A 21,710-nucleotide genomic window follows, 5' to 3' on the forward strand; every position below is an offset into this window, starting at 1 on the left:
GCAAGACTTGAACTGGGGACCTCTTGATCTGCAGTCACATACTTTACTGCTGAGCTATACACATCCTCTTTTCCTGAAATATGCCTTCACACACACCTTATTACTGCGAGCAGCAGGCTGTAGAGTGCAGACGTCACATATAATACCATGGACTCTGACTAGCACTGAGTTATACCTACTCTGGGATTCCAGCTGTGGGACTAGCTTACTCTCTTGTCTACTCACCATGCTGGAAGTGAGAGTGAGTCTTACTCTCTTCTGCAATCACTCTGTGCCCTAAATTTCAGTCTTAGTCTCTCGTCTGCTCACTCTCTGCAGTAAGTGTGCAAAGCTGTCAGTGACTCAGCCAGTCTAAGCCTCCTAGCTCATTGAAAAATCCACTGCCTCAGACATTGACAGAACACAACTCTAGTGAGGAAAGACTTCTTTTTAACAGTGCTTTGGTTAGCAGTACCATACAACTCTCACACAGTCACTATCTCTTCTAATCGATGCAAGTTCACATAGATGTCTTTTAAAATGCAATTTCTGTGTCCCTCACGTGGTAATGTCTTTAACAATGCTATATCTTTGTTTTATGGTAAAACAATTTGATATGGTATACATATTGGACCAGTCTTACTGTACATTCTAGTAACGGTAAGCTGGCGTGATACTAGTGAAACACACTGGAAACAGTACACAGGCCAGTCACAGTGTACCAGAATTTGGGTCCAGTTTTGTCTAGACGACGTTACCTTACATACTAATTACAGTAAATAGGTGTGCTACTGGAGAAAGACACAAGTAACAGCATGCAGGCATTTGTTTCTTACACATATTACTATCAGTAAGCACACATGCTACTGTCCAAACTCAGTTCTAAAACTGCAGAGACTTCTGTTACAGTATAAGGACATTTGTGAAAGCATTACGGGCATACAGTGTCCACACACTCACATCTTTGCTGCTGTACAGGCACACAGTGTTTCTTAAAGCACAACAAATCAGCTGTGCTGTGGTAAATACAGTGGAATTTAGAAACTTGTGATTTGTTTACCTATGTATTTTTTCTTTGCACCTGCAATTTCTGCTATATGCTCAATTATTAGAAGCAATGCTTGTTAATAAATCCATGCCGTAAAACATTATCTGTGTGCTGCACACTACAGAATGTAGAAAGATGTATTAAAGTACACAGTATCATGCTGTGTACACAAATTTCAATTTGTCCCTGTGTGCCAATGTACGAACTCTTGTTTTACTCGAATTGATCCATGGTGCAGTTACTGGGCGTGAGTGTGAAAACTGTTAATTTTCGCACAACAGTCTTAAGGATGCACATAAAACTTTGGGCTATTTTGTTTAAATCGTCGTTTTAGTGTGAAATACTTTCAATAAATCCCCAAGAATTGTAGAAAGTGATATAGAAAGAAATTGAAAGCTTCTTTCATGTGTGAAGGGGCCACCCAGATTGATCCATGGTGCAGTTACTGGGTGTGAGTGTGAAAACTGTTAATTTTCAACAAGAGTCATAAGGATGCACATAAAACTTTGAGCTATTTTGCTTAATTAGTCGTTTTAGTGTGACATACTTTCAAAAAATCCCCAAGAATTGAAAAAAGCGATACAGAAAGAAATTGACATCTTCTTTAAAGTATTAAGGGGGCACCCGGATTTGAACCAGGGACCTCTTGATCTGCAGTCAAATGCTCTACCACTGAGCTATGCCCCCTTGTTGTACTATCTGGAAGTGGATGGACTAGAAACTGCTGCTGTGGATCTCATCAGAACGGCTTCCTCTTTGATAGGCTCTCTATACCACCTGCTGATTTATTAGTCACAGGGTCTGGGACACAGCCTGACTCATGCCCCTGGCTACAAGCTGATGGACACACTCAACACACCTGATGCTTCACTATTCACACCAAAATACATAGCATGACAGCAGGTCCTAGGCCAAGGGTGCCAATTCACTCTCAGGCTTACTCTTGCTTCACTAGTCACAGGGACTGCTATGGAGACCGGCTGCTGGTCCCTTCACACAACCCTCTTACGGACGCAGATAAAACCTAAAACTCTTTTTAAGTCGTGGTTTTTCTGTGACATACTTTCAAGAAATCTCCAGAAATTGAAATAAGTAACAGATAATTTTTTTTTTGTTCCTTAAAAGGAGAAGTGGGAAGCAAGACTTGAACTGGGGACCTCTTGATCTGCAGTCATATACTTTACTGCTGAGCTATACACATCCTCTTCTCCTGAAATATGCCTTCACACACACCTTATTACTGCGAGCAGCAGGCTGTAGAGTGCAGACGTCACATATAATACCATGGACTCTGACTAGCACTGAGTTATACCTACTCTGGGATTCCAGCTGTGGGACTAGCTTACTCTCTTGTCTACTCACCATGCTGGAAGTGAGAGTGAGTCTTACTCTCTTCTGCAATCACTCTGTGCCCTAAATTTCAGTCTTAGTCTCTCGTCTGCTCACTCTCTGCAGTAAGTGTGCAAAGCTGTCAGTGACTCAGCCAGTCTAAGCCTCCTAGCTCATTTAAAAATCCACTGCCTCAGACATTGACAGAACACAACTCTAGTGAGGAAAGACTTCTTTTTAACAGTGCTTTGGTTAGCAGTACCATACAACTCTCACACAGTCACTATCTCTTCTAATCGATGCAAGTTCACATAGATGTCTTTTAAAATGCAATTTCTGTGTCCCTCACGTGGTAATGTCTTTAACAATGCTATATCTTTGTTTTATGGTAAAACAATTTGATATGGTATACATATTGGACCAGTCTTACTGTACATTCTAGTAACGGTAAGCTGGCGTGATACTAGTGAAACACACTGGAAACAGTACACAGGCCAGTCACAGTGTACCAGCATTTGGGTCCAGTTTTGTCTAGCCGACGTTACCTTACATACTAATTACAGTAAATAGGTGTGCTACTGGAGAAAGACACAAGTAACAGCATGCAGGCATTTGTTTCTTACACATATTACTATCAGTAAGCACACATGCTACTGTCCAAACTCAGTTCTAAAACTGCAGAGACTTCTGTTACAGTATAAGGACATTTGTGAAAGCATTACGGGCATACAGTGTCCACACACTCACATCTTTGCTGCTGTACAGGCACACAGTGTTTCTTAAAGCACAACAAATCAGCTGTGCTGTGGTAAATACAGTGGAATTTAGAAACTTGTGATTTGTTTACCTATGTATTTTTTCTTTGCACCTGCAATTTCTGCTATATGCTCAATTATTAGAAGCAATGCTTGTTAATAAATCCATGCCGTAAAACATTATCTGTGTGCTGCACACTACAGAATGTAGAAAGATGTATTAAAGTACACAGTATCATGCTGTGTACACAAATTTCAATTTGTCCCTGTGTGCCAATGTACAAACTCTTGTTTTACTCGAATTGATCCATGGTGCAGTTACTGGGCGTGAGTGTGAAAACTGTTAATTTTCGCACAACAGTCTTAAGGATGCACATAAAACTTTGAGCTATTTTGTTTAAATCGTCGTTTTAGTGTGAAATACTTTCAATAAATCCCCAAGAATTGTAGAAAGTGATATAGAAAGAAATTGAAAGCTTCTTTCATGTGTGAAGGGGGCACCCAGATTGATCCATGGTGCAGTTACTGGGTGTGAGTGTGAAAACTGTTAATTTTCAACGAGTCATAAGGATGCACATAAAACTTTGAGCTATTTTGCTCAATTAGTCGTTTTAGTGTGACATACTTTCAAAAAATCCCCAAGAATTGAAAAAAGCGATACAGAAAGAAATTGACAGCTTCTTTAAAGTATTAAGGGGGCACCCGGATTTGAACCAGGGACCTCTTGATCTGCAGTCAAATGCTCTACCACTGAGCTATACCCCCTTGTTGTACTATCTGGAAGTGGATGGACTAGAAACTGCTGCTGTGGATCTCATCAGAACGGCTTCCTCTTTTATAGGCTCTCTATACCACCTGCTGATTTATTAGTCACAGGGTCTGGGACACAGCCTGACTCATGCCCCTGGCTACAAGCTGATGGACACACTCAACACACCTGATGCTTCACTATTCACACCAAAATACATAGCATGACAGCAGGTCCTAGGCCAAGGGTGCCAATTCACTCTCAAGCTTACTCTTGCTTCACTAGTCACAGGGACTGCTATGGAGACCCGCTGCTGGTCCTTTCACACAACCCTCTTACGGACGCAGATAAAACCTAAAACTCTTTTTAATTAGTGGTTTTTCTGTGACATACTTTCAAGAAATCTCCAGAAATTGAAATAAGTAACAGAGAATTTTTTTTTTGTTCCTTAAAAGGAGAAGTGGGAAGCAAGACTTGAACTGGGGACCTCTTGATCTGCAATCACATACTTTACTGCTGAGCTATACACATCCTCTTTACCTGAAATATGCCTTCACACACACCTTATTACTGCGAGCAGCAGGCTGTAGAGTGCAGACGTCACATATAATACCATGGACTCTGACTAGCACTGAGTTATACCTACTCTGGGATTCCAGCTGTGGGACTAGCTTACTCTCTTGTCTACTCACCATGCTGGAAGTGAGAGTGAGTCTTACTCTCTTCTGCAATCACTCTGTGCCCTAAATTTCAGTCTTAGTCTCTCGTCTGCTCACTCTCTGCAGTAAGTGTGCAAAGCTGTCAGTGACTCAGCCAGTCTAAGCCTCCTAGCTCATTTAAAAATCCACTGCCTCAGACATTGACAGAACACAACTCTAGTGAGGAAAGACTTCTTTTTAACAGTGCTTTGGTTAGCAGTACCATACAACTCTCACACAGTCACTATCTCTTCTAATCGATGCAAGTTCACATAGATGTCTTTTAAAATGCAATGTCTGTGTCCCTCACGTGGTAATGTCTTTAACAATGCTATATCTTTGTTTTATGGTAAAACAATTTGATATGGTATACATATTGGACCAGTCTTACTGTACATTCTAGTAACGGTAAGCTGGCGTGATACTAGTGAAACACACTGGAAACAGTACACAGGCCAGTCACAGTGTACCAGCATTTGGGTCCAGTTTTGTCTAGCCGACGTTACCTTACATACTAATTACAGTAAATAGGTGTGCTACTGGAGAAAGACACAAGTAACAGCATGCAGGCATTTGTTTCTTACACATATTACTATCAGTAAGCACACATGCTACTGTCCAAACTCAGTTCTAAAACTGCAGAGACTTCTGTTACAGTATAAGGACATTTGTGAAAGCATTACGGGCATACAGTGTCCACACACTCACATCTTTGCTGCTGTACAGGCACACAGTGTTTCTTAAAGCACAACAAATCAGCTGTGCTGTGGTAAATACAGTGGAATTTAGAAACTTGTGATTTGTTTACCTATGTATTTTTTCTTTGCACCTGCAATTTCTGCTATATGCTCAATTATTAGAAGCAATGCTTGTTAATAAATCCATGCCGTAAAACATTATCTGTGTGCTGCACACTACAGAATGTAGAAAGATGTATTAAAGTACACAGTATCATGCTGTGTACACAAATTTCAATTTGTCCCTGTGTGCCAATGTACGAACTCTTGTTTTACTCGAATTGATCCATGGTGCAGTTACTGGGCGTGAGTGTGAAAACTGTTAATTTTCGCACAACAGTCTTAAGGATGCACATAAAACTTTGGGCTATTTTGTTTAAATCGTCGTTTTAGTGTGAAATACTTTCAATAAATCCCCAAAAATTGTAGAAAGTGATATAGAAAGAAATTGAAAGCTTCTTTCATGTGTGAAGGGGCCACCCAGATTGATCCATGGTGCAGTTACTGGGTGTGAGTGTGAAAACTGTTAATTTTCAACAAGAGTCATAAGGATGCACATAAAACTTTGAGCTATTTTGCTTAATTAGTCGTTTTAGTGTGACATACTTTCAAAAAATCCCCAAGAATTGAAAAAAGCGATACAGAAAGAAATTGACAGCTTCTTTAAAGTATTAAGGGGGCACCCGGATTTGAACCAGGGACCTCTTGATCTGCAGTCAAATGCTCTACCACTGAGCTATACCCCCTTGTTGTACTATCTGGAAGTGGATGGACTAGAAACTGCTGCTGTGGATCTCATCAGAACGGCTTCCTCTTTTATAGGCTCTCTATACCACCTGCTGATTTATTAGTCACAGGGTCTGGGACACAGCCTGACTCATGCCCCTGGCTACAAGCTGATGGACACACTCAACACACTTGATGCTTCACTATTCACACCAAAATACATAGCATGACAGCAGGTCCTAGGCCAAGGGTGCCAATTCACTCTCAGGCTTACTCTTGCTTCACTAGTCACAGGGACTGCTATGGAGACCGGCTGCTGGTCCCTTCACACAACCCTCTTACGGACACAGATAAAACCTAAAACTCTTTTTAATTAGTGGTTTTTCTGTGACATACTTTCAAGAAATCTCCAGAAATTGAAATAAGTAACAGAGAATTTTTTTTTTGTTCCTTAAAAGGAGAAGTGGGAAGCAAGACTTGAACTGGGGACCTCTTGATCTGCAGTCATATACTTTACTGCTGAGCTATACACATCCTCTTTTCCTGAAATATGCCTTCACACACACCTTATTACTGCGAGCAGCAGGCTGTAGAGTGCAGACGTCACATATAATACCATGGACTCTGACTAGCACTGAGTTATACCTACTCTGGGATTCCAGCTGTGGGACTAGCTTACTCTCTTGTCTACTCACCATGCTGGAAGTGAGAGTGAGTCTTACTCTCTTCTGCAATCACTCTGTGCCCTAAATTTCAGTCTTAGTCTCTCGTCTGCTCACTCTCTGCAGTAAGTGTGCAAAGCTGTCAGTGACTCAGCCAGTCTAAGCCTCCTAGCTCATTTAAAAATCCACTGCCTCAGACATTGACAGAACACAACTCTAGTGAGGAAAGACTTCTTTTTAACAGTGCTTTGGTTAGCAGTACCATCCAACTCTCACACAGTCACTATCTCTTCTAATCGATGCAAGTTCACATAGATGTCTTTTAAAATGCAATTTCTGTGTCCCTCACGTGGTAATGTCTTTAACAATGCTATATCTTTGTTTTATGGTAAAACAATTTGATATGGTATACATATTGGACCAGTCTTACTGTACATTCTAGTAACGGTAAGCTGGCGTGATACTAGTGAAACACACTGGAAACAGTACACAGGCCAGTCACAGTGTACCAGCATTTGGGTCCAGTTTTGTCTAGCCGACGTTACCTTACATACTAATTACAGTAAATAGGTGTGCTACTGGAGAAAGACACAAGTAACAGCATGCAGGCATTTGTTTCTTACACATATTACTATCAGTAAGCACACATGCTACTGTCCAAACTCAGTTCTAAAACTGCAGAGACTTCTGTTACAGTATAAGGACATTTGTGAAAGCATTACGGGCATACAGTGTCCACACACTCACATCTTTGCTGCTGTACAGGCACACAGTGTTTCTTAAAGCACAACAAATCAGCTGTGCTGTGGTAAATACAGTGGAATTTAGAAACTTGTGATTTGTTTACCTATGTATTTTTTCTTTGCACCTGCAATTTCTGCTATATGCTCAATTATTAGAAGCAATGCTTGTTAATAAATCCATGCCGTAAAACATTATCTGTGTGCTGCACACTACAGAATGTAGAAAGATGTATTAAAGTACACAGTATCATGCAGTGTACACAAATTTCAATTTGTCCCTGTGTGCCAATGTACGAACTCTTGTTTTACTCTAATTGATCCATGGTGCAGTTACTGGGCGTGAGTGTGAAAACTGCTAATTTTCGCACAACAGTCTTAAGGATGCACATAAAACTTTGAGCTATTTTGTTTAAATCGTCGTTTTAGTGTGAAATACTTTCAATAAATCCCCAAGAATTGTAGAAAGTGATATAGAAATAAATTGAAAGCTTCTTTCATGTGTGAAGGGGCCACCCAGATTGATCCATGGTGCAGTTACTGGCTGTGAGTGTGAAAACTGTTAATTTTCAACAAGAGTCATAAGGATGCACATAAAACTTTGAGCTATTTTGCTTAATTAGTCGTTTTAGTGTGACATACTTTAAAAAAATCCCCAAGAATTGAAAAAAGCGATACAGAAAGAAATTGACAGCTTCTTTAAAGTATTAAGGGGGCACCCGGATTTGAACCAGGGACCTCTTGATCTGCAGTCAAATGCTCTACCACTGAGATATACCCCCTTGTTGTACTATCTGGAAGTGGATGGACTAGAAACTGCTGCTGTGGATCTCATCAGAACGGCTTCCTCTTTTATAGGCTCTCTATACCACCTGCTGATTTATTAGTCACTGGGTCTGGGACACAGCCTGACTCATGCCCCTGGCTACAAGCTGATGGACACACTCAACACACCTGATGCTTCACTATTCACACCAAAATACATAGCATGACAGCAGGTCCTAGGCCAAGGGTGCCAATTCACTCTCAAGCTTACTCTTGCTTCACTAGTCACAGGGACTGCTATGGAGACCGGCTGTTGGTCCTTTCACACAACCCTCTTACGGACGCAGATAAAACCTAAAACTCTTTTTAATTAGTGGTTTTTCTGTGACATACTTTCAAGAAATCTCCAGAAATTGAAATAAGTAACAGAGAATTTTTTTTTTGTTCCTTAAAAGGAGAAGTGGGAAGCAAGACTTGAACTGGGGACCTCTTGATCTGCAGTCACATACTTTACTGCTGAGCTATACACATCCTCTTTTCCTGAAATATGCCTTCACACACACCTTATTACTGCGAGCAGCAGGCTGTAGAGTGCAGACGTCACATATAATACCATGGACTCTGACTAGCACTGAGTTATACCTACTCTGGGATTCCAGCTGTGGGACTAGCTTACTCTCTTGTCTACTCACCATGCTGGAAGTGAGAGTGAGTCTTACTCTCTTCTGCAATCACTCTGTGCCCTAAATTTCAGTCTTAGTCTCTCGTCTGCTCACTCTCTGCAGTAAGTGTGCAAAGCTGTCAGTGACTCAGCCAGTCTAAGCCTCCTAGCTCATTGAAAAATCCACTGCCTCAGACATTGACAGAACACAACTCTAGTGAGGAAAGACTTCTTTTTAACAGTGCTTTGGTTAGCAGTACCATACAACTCTCACACAGTCACTATCTCTTCTAATCGATGCAAGTTCACATAGATGTCTTTTAAAATGCAATTTCTGTGTCCCTCACGTGGTAATGTCTTTAACAATGCTATATCTTTGTTTTATGGTAAAACAATTTGATATGGTATACATATTGGACCAGTCTTACTGTACATTCTAGTAACGGTAAGCTGGCGTGATACTAGTGAAACACACTGGAAACAGTACACAGGCCAGTCACAGTGTACCAGAATTTGGGTCCAGTTTTGTCTAGACGACGTTACCTTACATACTAATTACAGTAAATAGGTGTGCTACTGGAGAAAGACACAAGTAACAGCATGCAGGCATTTGTTTCTTACACATATTACTATCAGTAAGCACACATGCTACTGTCCAAACTCAGTTCTAAAACTGCAGAGACTTCTGTTACAGTATAAGGACATTTGTGAAAGCATTACGGGCATACAGTGTCCACACACTCACATCTTTGCTGCTGTACAGGCACACAGTGTTTCTTAAAGCACAACAAATCAGCTGTGCTGTGGTAAATACAGTGGAATTTAGAAACTTGTGATTTGTTTACCTATGTATTTTTTCTTTGCACCTGCAATTTCTGCTATATGCTCAATTATTAGAAGCAATGCTTGTTAATAAATCCATGCCGTAAAACATTATCTGTGTGCTGCACACTACAGAATGTAGAAAGATGTATTAAAGTACACAGTATCATGCTGTGTACACAAATTTCAATTTGTCCCTGTGTGCCAATGTACGAACTCTTGTTTTACTCGAATTGATCCATGGTGCAGTTACTGGGCGTGAGTGTGAAAACTGTTAATTTTCGCACAACAGTCTTAAGGATGCACATAAAACTTTGGGCTATTTTGTTTAAATCGTCGTTTTAGTGTGAAATACTTTCAATAAATCCCCAAGAATTGTAGAAAGTGATATAGAAAGAAATTGAAAGCTTCTTTCATGTGTGAAGGGGCCACCCAGATTGATCCATGGTGCAGTTACTGGGTGTGAGTGTGAAAACTGTTAATTTTCAACAAGAGTCATAAGGATGCACATAAAACTTTGAGCTATTTTGCTTAATTAGTCGTTTTAGTGTGACATACTTTCAAAAAATCCCCAAGAATTGAAAAAAGCGATACAGAAAGAAATTGACAGCTTCTTTAAAGTATTAAGGGGGCACCCGGATTTGAACCAGGGACCTCTTGATCTGCAGTCAAATGCTCTACCACTGAGCTATACCCCCTTGTTGTAATATCTGCAACTGGATGGACTAGAAACTGCTGCTGTGGATCTCATCAGAACGGCTTCCTCTTTTATAGGCTCTCTATACCACCTGCTGATTTATTAGTCACAGGGTCTGGGACACAGCCTGACTCATGACCCTGGCTACAAGCTGATGGACACACTCAACACACCTGATGCTTCACTATTCACACCAAAATACATAGCATGACAGCAGGTCCTAGGCCAAGGGTGCCAATTCACTCTCAGGCTTACTCTTGCTTCACTAGTCACAGGGACTGCTATGGAGACCGGCTGCTGGTCCCTTCACACAACCCTCTTACGGACGCAGATAAAACCTAAAACTCTTTTTAAGTCGTGGTTTTTCTGTGACATACTTTCAAGAAATCTCCAGAAATTGAAATAAGTAACAGATAATTTTTTTTTTGTTCCTTAAAAGGAGAAGTGGGAAGCAAGACTTGAACTGGGGACCTCTTGATCTGCAGTCATATACTTTACTGCTGAGCTATACACATCCTCTTCTCCTGAAATATGCCTTCACACACACCTTATTACTGCGAGCAGCAGGCTGTAGAGTGCAGACGTCACATATAATACCATGGACTCTGACTAGCACTGAGTTATACCTACTCTGGGATTCCAGCTGTGGGACTAGCTTACTCTCTTGTCTACTCACCATGCTGGAAGTGAGAGTGAGTCTTACTCTCTTCTGCAATCACTCTGTGCCCTAAATTTCAGTCTTAGTCTCTCGTCTGCTCACTCTCTGCACTAAGTGTGCAAAGCTGTCAGTGACTCAGCCAGTCTAAGCCTCCTAGCTCATTTAAAAATCCACTGCCTCAGACATTGACAGAACACAACTCTAGTGAGGAAAGACTTCTTTTTAACAGTGCTTTGGTTAGCAGTACCATACAACTCTCACACAGTCACTATCTCTTCTAATCGATGCAAGTTCACATAGATGTCTTTTAAAATGCAATTTCTGTGTCCCTCACGTGGTAATGTCTTTAACAATGCTATATCTTTGTTTTATGGTAAAACAATTTGATATGGTATACATATTGGACCAGTCTTACTGTACATTCTAGTAACGGTAAGCTGGCGTGATACTAGTGAAACACACTGGAAACAGTACACAGGCCAGTCACAGTGTACCAGCATTTGGGTCCAGTTTTGTCTAGCCGACGTTACCTTACATACTAATTACAGTAAATAGGTGTGCTACTGGAGAAAGACACAAGTAACAGCATGCAGGCATTTGTTTCTTACACATATTACTATCAGTAAGCACACATGCTACTGTCCAAACTCAGTTCTAAAACTGCAGAGACTTCTGTTACAGTATAAGGACATTTGTGAAAGCATTACGGGCATACAGTGTCCACACACTCACATCTTTGCTGCTGTACAGGCACACAGTGTTTCTTAAAGCACAACAAATCAGCTGTGCTGTGGTAAATACAGTGGAATTTAGAAACTTGTGATTTGTTTACCTATGTATTTTTTCTTTGCACCTGCAATTTCTGCTATATGCTCAATTATTAGAAGCAATGCTTGTTAATAAATCCATGCCGTAAAACATTATCTGTGTGCTGCACACTACAGAATGTAGAAAGATGTATTAAAGTACACAGTATCATGCAGTGTACACAAATTTCAATTTGTCCCTGTGTGCCAATGTACGAACTCTTGTTTTACTCTAATTGATCCATGGTGCAGTTACTGGGCGTGAGTGTGAAAACTGCTAATTTTCGCACAACAGTCTTAAGGATGCACATAAAACTTTGAGCTATTTTGTTTAAATCGTCGTTTTAGTGTGAAATACTTTCAATAAATCCCCAAGAATTGTAGAAAGTGATATAGAAAGAAATTGAAAGCTTCTTTCATGTGTGAAGGGGCCACCCAGATTGATCCATGGTGCAGTTACTGGCTGTGAGTGTGAAAACTGTTAATTTTCAACAAGAGTCATAAGGATGCACATAAAACTTTGAGCTATTTTGCTTAATTAGTCGTTTTAGTGTGACATACTTTCAAAAAATCCCCAAGAATTGAAAAAAGCGATACAGAAAGAAATTGACAGCTTCTTTAAAGTATTAAGGGGGCACCCGGATTTGAACCAGGGACCTCTTGATCTGCAGTCAAATGCTCTACCACTGAGATATACCCCCTTGTTGTACTATCTGGAAGTGGATGGACTAGAAACTGCTGCTGTGGATCTCATCAGAACGGCTTCCTCTTTTATAGGCTCTCTATACCACCTGCTGATTTATTAGTCACTGGGTCTGGGACACAGCCTGACTCATGCCCCTGGCTACAAGCTGATGGACACACTCAACACACCTGATGCTTCACTATTCACACCAAAATACATAGCATGACAGCAGGTCCTAGGCCAAGGGTGCCAATTCACTCTCAAGCTTACTCTTGCTTCACTAGTCACAGGGACTGCTATGGAGACCGGCTGTTGGTCCTTTCACACAACCCTCTTACGGACGCAGATAAAACCTAAAACTCTTTTTAATTAGTGGTTTTTCTGTGACATACTTTCAAGAAATCTCCAGAAATTGAAATAAGTAACAGAGAATTTTTTTTTTGTTCCTTAAAAGGAGAAGTGGGAAGCAAGACTTGAACTGGGGACCTCTTGATCTGCAGTCACATACTTTACTGCTGAGCTATACACATCCTCTTTTCCTGAAATATGCCTTCACACACACCTTATTACTGCGAGCAGCAGGCTGTAGAGTGCAGACGTCACATATAATACCATGGACTCTGACTAGCACTGAGTTATACCTACTCTGGGATTCCAGCTGTGGGACTAGCTTACTCTCTTGTCTACTCACCATGCTGGAAGTGAGAGTGAGTCTTACTCTCTTCTGCAATCACTCTGTGCCCTAAATTTCAGTCTTAGTCTCTCGTCTGCTCACTCTCTGCAGTAAGTGTGCAAAGCTGTCAGTGACTCAGCCAGTCTAAGCCTCCTAGCTCATTGAAAAATCCACTGCCTCAGACATTGACAGAACACAACTCTAGTGAGGAAAGACTTCTTTTTAACAGTGCTTTGGTTAGCAGTACCATACAACTCTCACACAGTCACTATCTCTTCTAATCGATGCAAGTTCACATAGATGTCTTTTAAAATGCAATTTCTGTGTCCCTCACGTGGTAATGTCTTTAACAATGCTATATCTTTGTTTTATGGTAAAACAATTTGATATGGTATACATATTGGACCAGTCTTACTGTACATTCTAGTAACGGTAAGCTGGCGTGATACTAGTGAAACACACTGGAAACAGTACACAGGCCAGTCACAGTGTACCAGAATTTGGGTCCAGTTTTGTCTAGACGACGTTACCTTACATACTAATTACAGTAAATAGGTGTGCTACTGGAGAAAGACACAAGTAACAGCATGCAGGCATTTGTTTCTTACACATATTACTATCAGTAAGCACACATGCTACTGTCCAAACTCAGTTCTAAAACTGCAGAGACTTCTGTTACAGTATAAGGACATTTGTGAAAGCATTACGGGCATACAGTGTCCACACACTCACATCTTTGCTGCTGTACAGGCACACAGTGTTTCTTAAAGCACAACAAATCAGCTGTGCTGTGGTAAATACAGTGGAATTTAGAAACTTGTGATTTGTTTACCTATGTATTTTTTCTTTGCACCTGCAATTTCTGCTATATGCTCAATTATTAGAAGCAATGCTTGTTAATAAATCCATGCCGTAAAACATTATCTGTGTGCTGCACACTACAGAATGTAGAAAGATGTATTAAAGTACACAGTATCATGCTGTGTACACAAATTTCAATTTGTCCCTGTGTGCCAATGTACGAACTCTTGTTTTACTCGAATTGATCCATGGTGCAGTTACTGGGCGTGAGTGTGAAAACTGTTAATTTTCGCACAACAGTCTTAAGGATGCACATAAAACTTTGGGCTATTTTGTTTAAATCGTCGTTTTAGTGTGAAATACTTTCAATAAATCCCCAAGAATTGTAGAAAGTGATATAGAAAGAAATTGAAAGCTTCTTTCATGTGTGAAGGGGCCACCCAGATTGATCCATGGTGCAGTTACTGGGTGTGAGTGTGAAAACTGTTAATTTTCAACAAGAGTCATAAGGATGCACATAAAACTTTGAGCTATTTTGCTTAATTAGTCGTTTTAGTGTGACATACTTTCAAAAAATCCCCAAGAATTGAAAAAAGCGATACAGAAAGAAATTGACATCTTCTTTAAAGTATTAAGGGGGCACCCGGATTTGAACCAGGGACCTCTTGATCTGCAGTCAAATGCTCTACCACTGAGCTATGCCCCCTTGTTGTACTATCTGGAAGTGGATGGACTAGAAACTGCTGCTGTGGATCTCATCAGAACGGCTTCCTCTTTGATAGGCTCTCTATACCACCTGCTGATTTATTAGTCACAGGGTCTGGGACACAGCCTGACTCATGCCCCTGGCTACAAGCTGATGGACACACTCAACACACCTGATGCTTCACTATTCACACCAAAATACATAGCATGACAGCAGGTCCTAGGCCAAGGGTGCCAATTCACTCTCAGGCTTACTCTTGCTTCACTAGTCACAGGGACTGCTATGGAGACCGGCTGCTGGTCCCTTCACACAACCCTCTTACGGACGCAGATAAAACCTAAAACTCTTTTTAAGTCGTGGTTTTTCTGTGACATACTTTCAAGAAATCTCCAGAAATTGAAATAAGTAACAGATAATTTTTTTTTTGTTCCTTAAAAGGAGAAGTGGGAAGCAAGACTTGAACTGGGGACCTCTTGATCTGCAGTCATATACTTTACTGCTGAGCTATACACATCCTCTTCTCCTGAAATATGCCTTCACACACACCTTATTACTGCGAGCAGCAGGCTGTAGAGTGCAGACGTCACATATAATACCATGGACTCTGACTAGCACTGAGTTATACCTACTCTGGGATTCCAGCTGTGGGACTAGCTTACTCTCTTGTCTACTCACCATGCTGGAAGTGAGAGTGAGTCTTACTCTCTTCTGCAATCACTCTGTGCCCTAAATTTCAGTCTTAGTCTCTCGTCTGCTCACTCTCTGCAGTAAGTGTGCAAAGCTGTCAGTGACTCAGCCAGTCTAAGCCTCCTAGCTCATTTAAAAATCCACTGCCTCAGACATTGACAGAACACAACTCTAGTGAGGAAAGACTTCTTTTTAACAGTGCTTTGGTTAGCAGTACCATACAACTCTCACACAGTCACTATCTCTTCTAATCGATGCAAGTTCACATAGATGTCTTTTAAAATGCAATTTCTGTGTCCCTCACGTGGTAATGTCTTTAACAATGCTATATCTTTGTTTTATGGTAAAACAATTTGATATGGTATACATATTGGACCAGTCTTACTGTACATTCTAGTAACGGTAAGCTGGCGTGATACTAGTGAAACACACTGGAAACAGTACACAGGCCAGTCACAGTGTACCAGCATTTGGGTCCAGTTTTGTCTAGCCGACGTTACCTTACATACTAATTACAGTAAATAGGTGTGCTACTGGAGAAAGACACAAGTAACAGCATGCAGGCATTTGTTTCTTACACATATTACTATCAGTAAGCACACATGCTACTGTCCAAACTCAGTTCTAAAACTGCAGAGACTTCTGTTACAGTATAAGGACATTTGTGAAAGCATTACGGGCATACAGTGTCCACACACTCACATCTTTGCTGCTGTACAGGCACACAGTGTTTCTTAAAGCACAACAAATCAGCTGTGCTGTGGTAAATACAGTGGAATTTAGAAACTTGTGATTTGTTTACCTATGTATTTTTTCTTTGCACCTGCAATTTCTGCTATATGCTCAATTATTAGAAGCAATGCTTGTTAATAAATCCATGCCGTAAAACATTATCTGTGTGCTGCACACTACAGAATGTAGAAAGATGTATTAAAGTACACAGTATCATGCTGTGTACACAAATTTCAATTTGTCCCTGTGTGCCAATGTACAAACTCTTGTTTTACTCGAATTGATCCATGGTGCAGTTACTGGGCGTGAGTGTGAAAACTGTTAATTTTCGCACAACAGTCTTAAGGATGCACATAAAACTTTGAGCTATTTTGTTTAAATCGTCGTTTTAGTGTGAAATACTTTCAATAAATCCCCAAGAATTGTAGAAAGTGATATAGAAAGAAATTGAAAGCTTCTTTCATGTGTGAAGGGGGCACCCAGATTGATCCATGGTGCAGTTACTGGGTGTGAGTGTGAAAACTGTTAATTTTCAACGAGTCATAAGGATGCACATAAAACTTTGAGCTATTTTGCTCAATTAGTCGTTTTAGTGTGACATACTTTCAAAAAATCCCCAAGAATTGAAAAAAGCGATACAGAAAGAAATTGACAGCTTCTTTAAAGTATTAAGGGGGCACACGGATTTGAACCAGGGACCTCTTGATCTGCAGTCAAATGCTCTACCACTGAGCTATACCCCCTTGTTGTACTATCTGGAAGTGGATGGACTAGAAACTGCTGCTGTGGATCTCATCAGAACGGCTTCCTCTTTTATAGGCTCTCTATACCACCTGCTGATTTATTAGTCACAGGGTCTGGGACACAGCCTGACTCATGCCCCTGGCTACAAGCTGATGGACACACTCAACACACCTGATGCTTCACTATTCACACCAAAATACATAGCATGACAGCAGGTCCTAGGCCAAGGGTGCCAATTCACTCTCAAGCTTACTCTTGCTTCACTAGTCACAGGGACTGCTATGGAGACCCGCTGCTGGTCCTTTCACACAACCCTCTTACGGACGCAGATAAAACCTAAAACTCTTTTTAATTAGTGGTTTTTCTGTGACATACTTTCAAGAAATCTCCAGAAATTGAAATAAGTAACAGAGAATTTTTTTTTTGTTCCTTAAAAGGAGAAGTGGGAAGCAAGACTTGAACTGGGGACCTCTTGATCTGCAATCACATACTTTACTGCTGAGCTATACACATCCTCTTTACCTGAAATATGCCTTCACACACACCTTATTACTGCGAGCAGCAGGCTGTAGAGTGCAGACGTCACATATAATACCATGGACTCTGACTAGCACTGAGTTATACCTACTCTGGGATTCCAGCTGTGGGACTAGCTTACTCTCTTGTCTACTCACCATGCTGGAAGTGAGAGTGAGTCTTACTCTCTTCTGCAATCACTCTGTGCCCTAAATTTCAGTCTTAGTCTCTCGTCTGCTCACTCTCTGCAGTAAGTGTGCAAAGCTGTCAGTGACTCAGCCAGTCTAAGCCTCCTAGCTCATTTAAAAATCCACTGCCTCAGACATTGACAGAACACAACTCTAGTGAGGAAAGACTTCTTTTTAACAGTGCTTTGGTTAGCAGTACCATACAACTCTCACACAGTCACTATCTCTTCTAATCGATGCAAGTTCACATAGATGTCTTTTAAAATGCAATGTCTGTGTCCCTCACGTGGTAATGTCTTTAACAATGCTATATCTTTGTTTTATGGTAAAACAATTTGATATGGTATACATATTGGACCAGTCTTACTGTACATTCTAGTAACGGTAAGCTGGCGTGATACTAGTGAAACACACTGGAAACAGTACACAGGCCAGTCACAGTGTACCAGCATTTGGGTCCAGTTTTGTCTAGCCGACGTTACCTTACATACTAATTACAGTAAATAGGTGTGCTACTGGAGAAAGACACAAGTAACAGCATGCAGGCATTTGTTTCTTACACATATTACTATCAGTAAGCACACATGCTACTGTCCAAACTCAGTTCTAAAACTGCAGAGACTTCTGTTACAGTATAAGGACATTTGTGAAAGCATTACGGGCATACAGTGTCCACACACTCACATCTTTGCTGCTGTACAGGCACACAGTGTTTCTTAAAGCACAACAAATCAGCTGTGCTGTGGTAAATACAGTGGAATTTAGAAACTTGTGATTTGTTTACCTATGTATTTTTTCTTTGCACCTGCAATTTCTGCTATATGCTCAATTATTAGAAGCAATGCTTGTTAATAAATCCATGCCGTAAAACATTATCTGTGTGCTGCACACTACAGAATGTAGAAAGATGTATTAAAGTACACAGTATCATGCTGTGTACACAAATTTCAATTTGTCCCTGTGTGCCAATGTACAAACTCTTGTTTTACTCGAATTGATCCATGGTGCAGTTACTGGGCGTGAGTGTGAAAACTGTTAATTTTCGCACAACAGTCTTAAGGATGCACATAAAACTTTGAGCTATTTTGTTTAAATCGTCGTTTTAGTGTGAAATACTTTCAATAAATCCCCAAGAATTGTAGAAAGTGATATAGAAAGAAATTGAAAGCTTCTTTCATGTGTGAAGGGGGCACCCAGATTGATCCATGGTGCAGTTACTGGGTGTGAGTGTGAAAACTGTTAATTTTCAACGAGTCATAAGGATGCACATAAAACTTTGAGCTATTTTGCTCAATTAGTCGTTTTAGTGTGACATACTTTCAAAAAATCCCCAAGAATTGAAAAAAGCGATACAGAAAGAAATTGACAGCTTCTTTAAAGTATTAAGGGGGCACCCGGATTTGAACCAGGGACCTCTTGATCTGCAGTCAAATGCTCTACCACTGAGCTATACCCCCTTGTTGTACTATCTGGAAGTGGATGGACTAGAAACTGCTGCTGTGGATCTCATCAGAACGGCTTCCTCTTTTATAGGCTCTCTATACCACCTGCTGATTTATTAGTCACAGGGTCTGGGACACAGCCTGACTCATGCCCCTGGCTACAAGCTGATGGACACACTCAACACACCTGATGCTTCACTATTCACACCAAAATACATAGCATGACAGCAGGTCCTAGGCCAAGGGTGCCAATTCACTCTCAAGCTTACTCTTGCTTCACTAGTCACAGGGACTGCTATGGAGACCCGCTGCTGGTCCTTTCACACAACCCTCTTACGGACGCAGATAAAACCTAAAACTCTTTTTAATTAGTGGTTTTTCTGTGACATACTTTCAAGAAATCTCCAGAAATTGAAATAAGTAACAGAGAATTTTTTTTTTGTTCCTTAAAAGGAGAAGTGGGAAGCAAGACTTGAACTGGGGACCTCTTGATCTGCAATCACATACTTTACTGCTGAGCTATACACATCCTCTTTACCTGAAATATGCCTTCACACACACCTTATTACTGCGAGCAGCAGGCTGTAGAGTGCAGACGTCACATATAATACCATGGACTCTGACTAGCACTGAGTTATACCTACTCTGGGATTCCAGCTGTGGGACTAGCTTACTCTCTTGTCTACTCACCATGCTGGAAGGGAGAGTGAGTCTTACTCTCTTCTGCAATCACTCTGTGCCCTAAATTTCAGTCTTAGTCTCTCGTCTGCTCACTCTCTGCAGTAAGTGTGCAAAGCTGTCAGTGACTCAGCCAGTCTAAGCCTCCTAGCTCATTTAAAAATCCACTGCCTCAGACATTGACAGAACACAACTCTAGTGAGGAAAGACTTCTTTTTAACAGTGCTTTGGTTAGCAGTACCATACAACTCTCACACAGTCACTATCTCTTCTAATCGATGCAAGTTCACATAGATGTCTTTTAAAATGCAATGTCTGTGTCCCTCACGTGGTAATGTCTTTAACAATGCTATATCTTTGTTTTATGGTAAAACAATTTGATATGGTATACATATTGGACCAGTCTTACTGTACATTCTAGTAACGGTAAGCTGGCATGATACTAGTGAAACACACTGGAAACAGTACACAGGCCAGTCACAGTGTACCAGCATTTGGGTCCAGTTTTGTCTAGCCGACGTTACCTTACATACTAATTACAGTAAATAGGTGTGCTACTGGAGAAAGACACAAGTAACAGCATGCAGGCATTTGTTTCTTACACATATTACTATCAGTAAGCACACATGCTACTGTCCAAACTCAGTTCTAAAACTGCAGAGACTTCTGTTACAGTATAAGGACATTTGTGAAAGCATTACGGGCATACAGTGTCCACACACTCACATCTTTGCTGCTGTACAGGCACACAGTGTTTCTTAAAGCACAACAAATCAGCTGTGCTGTGGTAAATACAGTGGAATTTAGAAACTTGTGATTTGTTTACCTATGTATTTTTTCTTCGCACCTGCAATTTCTGCTATATGCTCAATTATTAGAAGCAATGCTTGTTAATAAATCCATGCCGTAAAACATTAGCTGTGTGCTGCACACTACAGAATGTAGAAAGATGTATTAAAGTACACAGTATCATGCTGTGTACACAAATTTCAATTTGTCCCTGTGTGCCAATGTACGAACTCTTGTTTTACTCGAATTGATCCATGGTGCAGTTACTGGGCGTGAGTGTGAAAACTGTTAATTTTCGCACAACAGTCTTAAGGATGCACATAAAACTTTGAGCTATTTTGTTTAAATAGTCGTTTTAGTGTGAAATACTTTCAATAAATCCCCAAGAATTGTAGAAAGTGATATAGAAAGAAATTGAAAGCTTCTTTCATGTGTGAAGGGGGCACCCAGATTGATCCATGGTGCAGTTACTGGGTGTGAGTGTGAAAACTGTTAATTTTCAAAAAGAGTCATAAGGATGCACATAAAACTTTGAGCTATTTTGCTTAATTAGTCGTTTTAGTGTGACATACTTTCAAAAAATCCCCAAGAATTGAAAAAAGCAATACAGAAAGAAATTGACAGCTTCTTTAAAGTATTAAGGGGGCACCCGGATTTGAACCAGGGACCTCTCGATCTGCAGTCAAACGCTCTACCACTGAGATATACCCCCTTGTTGTACTATCTGGAAGTGGATGGACTAGAAACTGCTGCTGTGGATCTCATCAGAACGGCTTCCTCTTTTATAGGCTCTCTATACCACCTGCTGATTTATTAGTCACAGGGTCTGGGACACAGCCTGACTCATGCCCCTGGCTACAAGCTGATGGACACACTCAACACACCTGATGCTTCACTATTCACACCAAAATACATAGCATGACAGCAGGTCCTAGGCCAAGGGTGCCAATTCACTCTCAAGCTTACTCTTGCTTCACTAGTCACAGGGACTGCTATGGAGACCGGCTGCTGGTCCTTTCACACAACCCTCTTACGGACGCAGATAAAACCTAAAACTCTTTTTAATTAGTGGTTTTTCTGTGACATACTTTCAAGAAATCTCCAGAAATTGAAATAAGTAACAGAGAATTTTTTTTTTGTTCCTTAAAAGGAGAAGTGGGAAGCAAGACTTGAACTGGGGACCTCTTGATCTGCAGTCACATACTTTACTGCTGAGCTATACACATCCTCTTTTCCTG

At 40.7% G+C, this 21,710-nt stretch overlaps 10 non-coding genes across 10 annotated transcripts; all 10 read right to left on the minus strand.

The window, feature by feature from the left end:
* Positions 1–1,642: 1,642 nt before the first annotated feature.
* Positions 1,643–1,714, minus strand: TRNAC-GCA (transfer RNA cysteine (anticodon GCA)). The gene has a single exon. It is a non-coding gene; the product is annotated as a tRNA-Cys (tRNA).
* A 2,090-nt stretch (positions 1,715–3,804) lies between these two features.
* Positions 3,805–3,876, minus strand: TRNAC-GCA (transfer RNA cysteine (anticodon GCA)). Its single transcript has one exon. It is a non-coding gene; the product is annotated as a tRNA-Cys (tRNA).
* Positions 3,877–5,968: 2,092 nt separating this feature from the next.
* TRNAC-GCA (transfer RNA cysteine (anticodon GCA)) lies at positions 5,969–6,040 on the minus strand. The gene has a single exon. It is a non-coding gene; the product is annotated as a tRNA-Cys (tRNA).
* Positions 6,041–8,132: 2,092 nt separating this feature from the next.
* Positions 8,133–8,204, minus strand: TRNAC-GCA (transfer RNA cysteine (anticodon GCA)). Its single transcript has one exon. It is a non-coding gene; the product is annotated as a tRNA-Cys (tRNA).
* Positions 8,205–10,296: 2,092 nt separating this feature from the next.
* TRNAC-GCA (transfer RNA cysteine (anticodon GCA)) lies at positions 10,297–10,368 on the minus strand. The gene has a single exon. It is a non-coding gene; the product is annotated as a tRNA-Cys (tRNA).
* A 2,092-nt stretch (positions 10,369–12,460) lies between these two features.
* TRNAC-GCA (transfer RNA cysteine (anticodon GCA)) lies at positions 12,461–12,532 on the minus strand. Its single transcript has one exon. It is a non-coding gene; the product is annotated as a tRNA-Cys (tRNA).
* A 2,092-nt stretch (positions 12,533–14,624) lies between these two features.
* TRNAC-GCA (transfer RNA cysteine (anticodon GCA)) lies at positions 14,625–14,696 on the minus strand. Its single transcript has one exon. It is a non-coding gene; the product is annotated as a tRNA-Cys (tRNA).
* Positions 14,697–16,786: 2,090 nt separating this feature from the next.
* On the minus strand, positions 16,787–16,858 carry TRNAC-GCA (transfer RNA cysteine (anticodon GCA)). The gene has a single exon. It is a non-coding gene; the product is annotated as a tRNA-Cys (tRNA).
* Positions 16,859–18,948: 2,090 nt separating this feature from the next.
* On the minus strand, positions 18,949–19,020 carry TRNAC-GCA (transfer RNA cysteine (anticodon GCA)). The gene has a single exon. It is a non-coding gene; the product is annotated as a tRNA-Cys (tRNA).
* A 2,092-nt stretch (positions 19,021–21,112) lies between these two features.
* TRNAC-GCA (transfer RNA cysteine (anticodon GCA)) lies at positions 21,113–21,184 on the minus strand. The gene has a single exon. It is a non-coding gene; the product is annotated as a tRNA-Cys (tRNA).
* Between the last annotated feature and the right edge of the window lie 526 nt (positions 21,185–21,710).

Source organism: Pleurodeles waltl, chromosome 4_1 (genome assembly GCF_031143425.1).
Source record: "Pleurodeles waltl isolate 20211129_DDA chromosome 4_1, aPleWal1.hap1.20221129, whole genome shotgun sequence".
NCBI lineage: Eukaryota > Metazoa > Chordata > Amphibia > Caudata > Salamandridae > Pleurodeles > Pleurodeles waltl.